Below are 9,540 nucleotides of genomic sequence, written 5' to 3'. Positions count from 1 at the left end.
TGAAGATATTAATGTTCACACAGAAAGTCAAAACTGATAATGTTGCTGGTCACTGAATGTTCACATTAAAGGGATGTCTCTCCTTCATAGATAATAGTGACTTCAAACTGGAAAACACCGTAGAGAAAAGTGATTTGAGATAGGAAAGTCCTTCCACCTGGAAAATGACTGCCTCTTACCAGCTGCTCCGATCTCTTTTTTAAGGAGATCAGCTTTGCTTTTGGCTTATATCCCCGCCACAGTCTCTATGTTTGACCATCAGATGGCAACTTTCCTCCTCTCTGGTCTTCCCTGAATATCTCCCGGTCAGCAGTTAACCCAATATAAAGGAGAAAACTGTCTGCTCTGCAGTTTAATCACAGCCTGTTGGACATTGGCAGGGCCGGATTTGCCACAAGGCCACCGAGGCCAGGCCTCGGGGAGGCAGTGGTGCAGGGGCGGCGCCACTCCTGCGGCGACTTCGCGGCTGCCCCCCTTTTAGGCAGCCCGTTAATGTGCATTAGGGGCACCGGTGCCCATAGAAAAGATGGGCGCGAGCCGCCTACTACTGCGCATGCGCTGTTCCGAAGCCGGCCGGGCTCGGGAAAGCTCGTACGCGCTCGGCCGGGCAGCGCATGCGCAGTAGCGTGATTGCGCCACCTGGCACCATTTTTGAAAAGATAGGTCTCCAATCTGTGTGCCGCAGTGCCTTTGCTGCCAGGCCGCGGAGGAGACCAGTAATGTCAGCGTGGCGGCGGTGGCGGCAGCGGCGGGGGAGAGAGAGAGAGAGAGATGACATCTCTCATTGCCCGCACCACTGTTCCGCCCTCCTCCATCTGGTGGCAGCCAGGAAGTGTGGCAAGTGACATCTCCATATGGGAGCAGGCATAGTGGCAAGTGACATCTCAATCTGGTGGCAGCCATAGTGGCAAGTGACATCTCAATCTGGTGGCAGGCAGCGTGGCAAGTGACATCCCCATCTGGTGGCAGGCAGCGTGGCAAGTGACATCCCCATCTGGTGGCAGGCAGCGTGGCAAGTGACATCCCCATCTGGTGGCAGGCAGCGTGGCAAGTGACATCTCCATATGGGAGCAGGCATAGTGGCAAGTGACATCTCAATCTGGTGGCAGGCAGCGTGGCAAGTGACATCCCCATCTGGTGGCAGGCATAGTGGCAATTGACATCCCCATCTGGTGGCAGGCAGCGTGGCAAGTGACATCCCCATCTGGTGGCAGGCATAGTGGCAAGTGACATCTCAATCTGGTGGCAGGCAGCGTGGCAAGTGACATCCCCATCTGGTGGCAGGCATAGTGGCAAGTGACATCCCCATCTGGTGGCAGGCAGCGTGGCAAGTGACATCCCCATCTGGTGGCAGGCATAGTGACAAGTGACATCCCCATCTGGTGGCAGGCAGCGTGGCAAGTGACATCCCCATCTGGTGGCAGGCATAGTGGCAAGTGACATCCCCATCTGGTGGCAAGCAGCGTGGCAAGTGACATCCCTATCTGGTGGCAGGCAGCGTGGCAAGTGACAAGCGATGGTGGCAAGTGACACGCTCAGGGCTCCCAATGATTCTGCATTATGGTGAGTTGAACTATTTCATTTTATATTACAATGTAATGATAGAAATAATGCGTTTCAATCATCCCGACACCATACCAACCATGGTGCCGGGGATGATTGAAGCACTAACACCAGCCATTGCCCTGAAAAATTGCCCGCAAAAATTCCTTACCCCTCGCAGGGGGGGGGGAGGGGGGTGGGCGGCAATGAAGGACCCGGCCTTGGGGCGGCAAAGGGAGTAAATCCGGGCCTGGACATTGGGCACCATGTTCTTCAGCCCATAGGCCGGTATGAGCTGGTCTTTGTGGCAGATTTTCCTGCACTCTGGGCAGCAGTAATCTTGGATCCCCGGGGCGTCCCAATATTCGGTTTTACAGCTTCTGCAGAAGGCATGACCACATGTGATGGAGATTCACATGTAATGAAGATCGGACCTGACAGCTCATAGAGACAAATGGAACATAAAATATCTTCTTCTAACTTGGAAAAATGAGCAGCACCTTTCATGGATCCCGTTATAGTAGTACTGTTCCCAATGACACTCTCCAGAGCTCCTTTGCATGTGAAGTCGTCAGTTGAGCCTTGCTTATGTATGAGAATGGGACATTTACTTATTGTGTGTATCTCACATTATTAACTGCAGCAGGACCTAATTGTTATATTCTCTAGAAGAAGCAGGACAATTATTGCATCTTCTTGAAGGGCTATTTTAGACAGCGCTGTATTCCTATTCGATATACCGTAGTTAGGTTCAAATAGAGGCGTCTAATATTTATGTCAGTTCCCTTGCCCGGGATGAATCTAGTCTGGTCCACATCAACCAGGTCCTCAATCACCTGGAACAGACGGTTGGCCAGGACCTTGGCAAAAATCTTGACGTCAATGTTCAGGAGAGAGATGGGTTTGTAAGACGCACTATCCTGAGGGTCCTTGCCAGGCTTGGGAACCAGCACAATAATGGTCTCATTCATAGAGTCGGGCAACGATTCCAGGTCCTCATAATCAGAAAGGAGGGGGGCCATTTAGGAGCAAGGATCTCCATGAAATTGCTATAAAATTTGGATGACGGTCCATCTGCCCCGGGGGCATTCCCGCCCTGCAACCGTCCCATTGCCAGTTGAATCCCCCCCAGGGTGATGTCCGCATCCAACCTCTCCCTATCTGCTACAGCTAGTTGTGGAAAAGAGATGGGTCAGAATGCGAGAAACCAGCCCGCGAGGAGTATAGGTCCTGACAAAAATTCATGAGATGAATGCAGTTGGGTGCTGTTATGGTTTGGTCATATGCATATTTAATACAATCGATGGGTGTGGATGGGATGCTACCCTTCACCAACCATGCCAGCAATCTACCATTCTTCCCCCCCCAAATTCAAAAATTTTTTGGGCCGAATATAATAGGGCTTTATCAATCTGGGCTACTCTATTGGTAGACAACTCTCTTAACGACTGTTGCATTGTCTTATAGTGATCACTATCTGGGGTAGAAACATATTCAGCCTCCAGTCTAGTCGCTCTCTCCTCCAGCTCCTCCAGGGAATGGGCAGCCTCCTTCTTGATACATGAGATTTTGGAAATGTATTCCCCCCCAGCCCAGGATTTAAAGGAGTCCCATAGCACAGGTGGAGAGGCAGAGTCCTGGTTGTCTGTCCAGTAGTTGCAAATAGAAGCAGTGAGTGGCTCCTGTAGGCATTCATCATTCGCCCAAAATCTGGATAGAATCAATAAAAGTGTGGTGTTGCGCTAATCCTATAATCTAAATCAAATCAAAATCTGGATAGCCTCCAAATGCGAGATTCGGGGGGGGGGTGGACAGAGCAAGGGAGAGACATAGGGGGGCATGATCAGAGATATCCCTGGGAAGCACAGACACGCCCTGGACATACCGCAAAGCGCCCTGAGACGCAAAAAACAGATCTATTCTAGACAGGGTCTTGTAGGTGGCAGAGTGACAAGTGAATTCTCTCAAATTTGGATGCATGTGTCTCCAAACATCCGTGAGGGCAAAGGTGTCAGCCCACTGCCAGAGGTCAGGAGAGTCACGAGCCGAAGTATGCAATCTATCCATAGCAGAGGAAGGGACCATACTGAAATCCCCCATAGGATAGAGCGCATTAGTATCAATCTGTATCACAACTTGCATATTAAGCTGTAGAACCTGGACTGAGGCTAGGGGTGGAACATAGATCCCCACCAACACCACAGACTTGTCATATATATGAGCATGCAGAATCACATATCTACCAGCCGGGTGTCCGTCTTGTTTTCAATAAGCCTAAACGGCAATGTTTTTCTAACTAGGATGCTGACCCCACGAGCATAGTGGAATATGTGGCGTGGTAGTGGAGGCCCACCTACCATTTTTTAAGACAGGTAGTTTTGGATCCCTGGAGATGTGTCTCCTGGAGTACACAAATATGTGGGTTATGCTTCTGGAGGAAGTGGAACACCAAGGACCGTTTAACCACTTCCCTACCGGGCACTTACACCCCCTTCCTGCCCAGGACATTTTCCAGCTTTCAGCGCTGTCACACTTTGAATGACAATTGCGCGATCGTGCTACACTGTACCCAAACATATTTTTTATCATTTTCTTCACACAAATAGAGCTTTCTTTTGGTGGTACTTAATCACTGCTCTTTTTTTTTTTAAAAAGACCAAAAATTTCAATTTTTAAGAAATTTTACTTAGTTTCTGTCAGTAAATTTTGTAACTAAGTCATTTTTCTCCTTCACTGATGTGCGCTGCTGAGGTGGCACTGATGGGCACTGATAGGCTGAACTGGTGGGCATTGATGAGATGGCACTTATGGGCACTGATGAGGAGGCACTAAAATGCCGCACTTATGGGCGCTGATAGGTGGCACTGATGGGCACTGTTAGGAGGCACTGATGGTCACTAATAGGTGGCACTGGTGGGCACTGATAGGCAGCATTGATGGGCACTGATAGGTGGCACAGATATGCAGTGCTGATGGGCGACACTGATGGGCATTGATCGACAGCAATGATGGGCATTGATGGGCAGCACTGATAGCCAGTACTGACTGGCATCGCTAATGGGCACTGATTGCTGCCACTGATGGGCACTGATTGCTGGCACTGGTGGGCACTGATTGGTGACACGGCACTATATTGTAATCAGGGCATTGATGATCAGTGCCCTGATTACATGTGTAGGTGTCCCCCTGCATGGAGATGCCGCTGATCGGCTCTCCTCTCCTCAAACTCCATCAGTGTGAGGAGAGGAGCGCCAATTACCGGACACAGACGATCACATGGTTGAAGAGCCGTGGACACGGTTCTTTACAGAGAACAGCCGTGATCGCGGCTCTGCACTACCCCCCCCCGCGGGCGCGTGAGAGCGGCATCCCCACATCCATCCTTAAACGCGTTACACCCAATGATAGGAGGCGTGGACCAGTGGGTGTAATCTCGTAGTGGAGTTAGTCTGTCAGCTTGGAGGAAATGGAATCTCCACTGTAGAAGGATTACAACAGTAATAGAATAAAATGGAGGGCTTCTCCTGCATGACAAGGAAAATGAAAAAAAGAAAAGAAAATGGGCAAGAAAAAAAAAGAAAAAAAATATGTAATGCTTTGATGGGAAAGGATCATCCAGGACATTAAGGTAACTGCTGAGGAACAGGAAGTATTGACGTGCAGCCAAGGTAAGTGTCCCAGCAGAACAGTGATTGTGAGAAAATAGTACCCTGGGATCTTGTAAACAAAAGGACCCTGTAATTCCCTTAAAAGGCCACTAGAGTCCGCCAGCAGCCATTTTAAGAGGTGTAACAGAGCTCATCAAGCTGCAACCATAGGTTTTGAATGTAGAGAAAATTCCTCATCCCTTTTCCATTGTAAAAGGAGACATCAGCATATTTTCCCATAGGAGGTTGCCAATGGCAACAGGTGGCAACACAGCATATGGAATACAACAGGATCTTCCACAGTTCAGGGTTAGATAAAAGGTTAACCAGAAAAACACCTGGGTTTACCAGGGGCACAGTTCTTCAGTGTGTTACTTGCGAGGAACACAGTAGGAACAACAGGTGCAAAATAACAACTTGGTGGTGCACATAGGCAATGGTTTAAGCTCTTAACGACCCTGCATGGGAAATCAACAGTCCAGAGCAGTCACCCGACCCAAAAAGGACTCAAAGCCTACAGACTCCTGCAGGGCATTGGGAAAAGGATGTAGAGCTCACCTCTCAATGGTGCAGTGGCCAACATTCCAGCCAGGAGGATGCATCTCTGGGTGATGTAAAGAACCTGGTAGTTTCGCCATCTTGGACCCGCAGCCGGGCCGGAAAGAGGACACTGTAGCGAATACCCCGGGTACACAGGGCAGCTTTAACCTGGTCAAAGGATCACCTCAGCTTCTGTGTCTCCACCGAATAATCTGGGAAGATTAAAAGTTTAGTGTTCTGATAGTCGAGATCCCTCTGTACCCTGGCAGCTTGGAGCACCTCATCCCTGTCTCTAAAGTTGAGGAGTTTCAGGATTAGGGTGCGTGGCCGTGTCCCCAGGGGCCCAGGTTTGGGGGAAATATGGTGGGCTCTCTCCACAGCATAGAAGGGTGAGAACTGGACCGCAGGCAGGAGGGTACACAGCAGCTTCGCCACGAACTCCATCGGGTGGGGACACTCAACTCCTTCTGCAAGGCCCACTACGTGGAGATTGTTCCTCCGATTGCGATTTTCTGCATCTTCAGCCTTGTATTCCAGGGCACGGATCTTGGTTTGCAGGGAGCGGAGATCATTGGAATGGTCTGCAACAGTGTCCTGCACATGCCCCAGCCTTTGCTCAGCAGAGGACAGCCTGGATCTCACTTTGTCCATGTCCTGCCTGAATAGTCCCACATCCAGCTGCACAGCATACACTTTGGATATTAGAAAAGTGGTAGAAGCCTGACTATGGCCACCAGGACTTCAGCCAGGCCCGGCTGTGTAGAAGAGGTTTGTCTCCCCTGCTCAGTCTGGGATGCCATGTTGGCAAAGGAGCCTGCAGATGCCTCCACACCGCTCCCACAGACCAGGAACGATTCCTCTGGTATAGGGGGAAAATGGGGCCAGCAAGCTATCAGCAGGCGATATTGGAGCCAGATGGCAGGAGATTGGCCCTGTTTAACAGCAGAGATCCAGCACAGACATCCACTCAGTGTGCCATCTTGGCCATGCCCCCATGGTAGTTGTTTTTGCAGTTATTATATTTGTTTGTCTTCGAATGACTGAGATTGTTATCTGTTGTATTGTAACTAGGATATGTGGGCCCCATGCACTGTGTTGTTGTTTTAACTCTTGGCCAATGAGAAGCTGACTGGCCCAACTGGTTCTCTTTTCCTGTCCATGTGGGGGTGGTGCCTGGACTGGTTTTTACTCCAGCGAGTGTGTGGTCCTTTATGCAGGACACTGCGGACACCTTGCAGTCTATCTGCCGTCTACTACATGTCACAGAGTTGACATCAATAACCTGTATTGCCCAGGGTGGCCAATGGATTGGACATTGTTCGCGCTCCATGGCAACCCTCGTGAGACACTACGCATGTGCTGTTTTCGCCGCATGTGCAGTACTGGATCAGGCACGGTGATGTCAGCGGCGGCCGGGCAAGAGCCAGGGCTATATATAGGGGGATGGACACCCCTATAATTGTCACAGATCTTCTGGCAGTGATATGTGATCTTTTGGACCTGTTGGTAAGATAGAAACTTTGTAATTTTGTTTTAAAAGACTTACCTGAATCGGTCGATCAGCTGAATTCACTTATATGTATCTTACCATGGTTGTCCTGTTTTTCAATTATATGTTTCCCTCAACTTACCCTTATCTCTCAGTGTATGAAACTATCAGCACATAAATTATACCCATACATGTTTTAATGGAATTACATTTATTCGCTCCATGGATGGCTGGAAAGTTATATGCCTAGGATTATGACATCATTACAAGTGGTATATACATGTAACCTTTGGGCTGCTGTCATGATGTGCTGATTCAGGCTGATTTTTGAGGTGAGCTATAAAGTCCATCCATAGAGCCCCAGATGCCCACAATTTTCGATAAGGGTTAATGATTACTAGTGTTGGGTGAACCTTTCAGGCCGAAAATGAGTTCGGGACAAACATTGGCTTTTTACCCCATTCAGGGAACACCTGAATTTGCAGGATGTTCGGTGGGTGTTTGCACAGTGCATTCTGCGCCCTGATTGGGCAAAGCTTTGCCCAATCAGGGTGCAGTAAAAACTGGTTGTTAAGGAGCAGGGCTGGGAAGCCGGCCGCGGCATCCTTAACAACTGATGAGTCATCAGCTGTCAATGAGCTTCCCTGCTGACAGCCGAATAAAAAAAAATTGCCGGTAAAAAAAAAACCCCAAAGGGCCTTGTATGGAGTGGGGGGGACACCATACAAGGCCCCCTTTTTTCTATTTTTCCCAAAAGCCGGGACCTGGCAATTGCAACCGTGAGTCAACTTAACTGGGATTTGACTCTTTGTTTTCTTTCGAAATGTCATTTTTGCTGCAGCAGGTTCTATACATGGTACAGATGCACCATTTTAGAGGCAGACTAAGAGGACCCTCCCCAGGAATATATATTAAAGGAATTTTTCATTTTTATTGTTGCACTTTAAAAAATGTTTTTGCATTGATATGTAGCGGTATGTTCACCACTATTGGTTACTTAGCAATCCGCCAATCACCCTGCTGCCAGACCCCCATCTATCAATGAAGACAATGGACAGTCATTTGCACAATTCTGTTACGTTTATTATAGGATGCACTTGAGTTGGGGAAAGGATGACATGAGATGCCCATAGCATTAACATTTAACACGTTGTATGAAGTTATGCAGTGGCCGTGGCCTTGCAAAAACTGGATACACTCCTTGCACCCCAGTCTCCTTCATTTGAATAACTCTTCTGAAGAATCTTACTTCTCCTTTCCTTGTACAAATCCTTACTGCAAAACATACTGATATTCTATTTCTTCACTTCCGTTGGGACAAGAAAGAATCACTGTGAATAATTCCTCCTTGCAGACCATGATGGGATTGTCCATGCGATTCAAAGAGCCAGAAGCACACACACAGCTCCCCCCCCGATGGCCCAAAGAATCAGACAGCCACACAGTCTTTTGGAAGGCACTACCATTGTGCTAACCAGGCCAATGTATCTCCACGCGACGGCCTGACACATGGCCATGGGTGGACCACTGCTTTCAGCCAGTCCAGGACTATCAACGCTGCGTTCCCCAGCCACAGCATTCTGCACTGAACTTTCTCTAGGAGGATAATAGTTCTGTGTCCCCAGTCACAGAACTCTGCTCTACTCTCCTCCACTTGACTGCTAATTCTTCCTTCCAGATCTCCTCCAGCATGCAAGACCTGCGTTCTTCATTCACAGCAGCTTGGTACTTCTTTAAGGATGAAGATCTTTATCTAGGACTCCCTCCTAGCGGTTCCTCCATCCCTCCTCCGCGCTTGTCGCATCCCCGCGTGGGGACGCCCGGAACAGCAACTTTAAACTCCATTCTTTCTGTTCTCCCTTTCTTGAACTCCCCCTAGCGGCATGTGACCCCAGCTTATATGGGAGGCCTGCCCCCTGCCAATACCCAGAGATAATTGGTAAGTGCTCCTCACATGAGCTGCGTGCCACTCAAACATCAGCTCCAACCCCTCTTCCAGAACAATCCTTCTGAAAGCAGGGGAGGCACCACTTAGTCAGAGCACAGGTGGCCACACCCACCACTGCACTGAACACTCCCAGTCCCAAATCACAACAACCAGGCCCAGCTTAAAGCACAGGCCTGGCTAAATTTACCTGCACTTGGGCCCTGAGCTAAAGAAAATACTACTCTAGCAACTACCTTTAGGTAGAGGGTGCTACAGATACATATCCCCCAGGGCAGTACCCGGCCCCCATATCCCTTTTATAGCCAATTACTAGCATATAAGCCTTTAAAATAGGGACCTGATTTTTTCCTGTTCGGCTCCCATAGACTTCAATA

This window comes from Aquarana catesbeiana, linkage group LG03 (genome assembly GCF_042186555.1).
Source record: "Aquarana catesbeiana isolate 2022-GZ linkage group LG03, ASM4218655v1, whole genome shotgun sequence".
Classification (NCBI taxonomy): domain Eukaryota; kingdom Metazoa; phylum Chordata; class Amphibia; order Anura; family Ranidae; genus Aquarana; species Aquarana catesbeiana.
Note: the sequence above shows the minus strand (reverse complement) of the source record.